Below are 296 nucleotides of genomic sequence, written 5' to 3' on the forward strand. Positions count from 1 at the left end.
GAGTTTCCGACTAAGTTCTTACACGACTGCGTTACACGCCAATGGCCCCTGCCCAAGGAGCAATGCGACGTCATTAACGGCTTTTCCGTGCGAAGTACGACGCAGGGATGGTGTGTGAGAGCAAGTTTCCCCTTCGACACCCACCTTTTGTGTTCGGAAGCCGAACGGCAAGTGGCGTATCGTTCATGCTTACAATAAGCTCAACGCTGCCGCCATTCCGGCACAAACGCCAATTCCAAGAAAGGATGTTCTTCAGAACAACATGGTGGGATGTACGAAGTACAGTGCACTCGATT

Source organism: Plasmopara halstedii (genome assembly GCF_900000015.1).
Source record: "Plasmopara halstedii genome assembly, contig: Scaffold_292, whole genome shotgun sequence".
In the NCBI taxonomy this organism is placed as follows: domain Eukaryota; phylum Oomycota; class Peronosporomycetes; order Peronosporales; family Peronosporaceae; genus Plasmopara; species Plasmopara halstedii.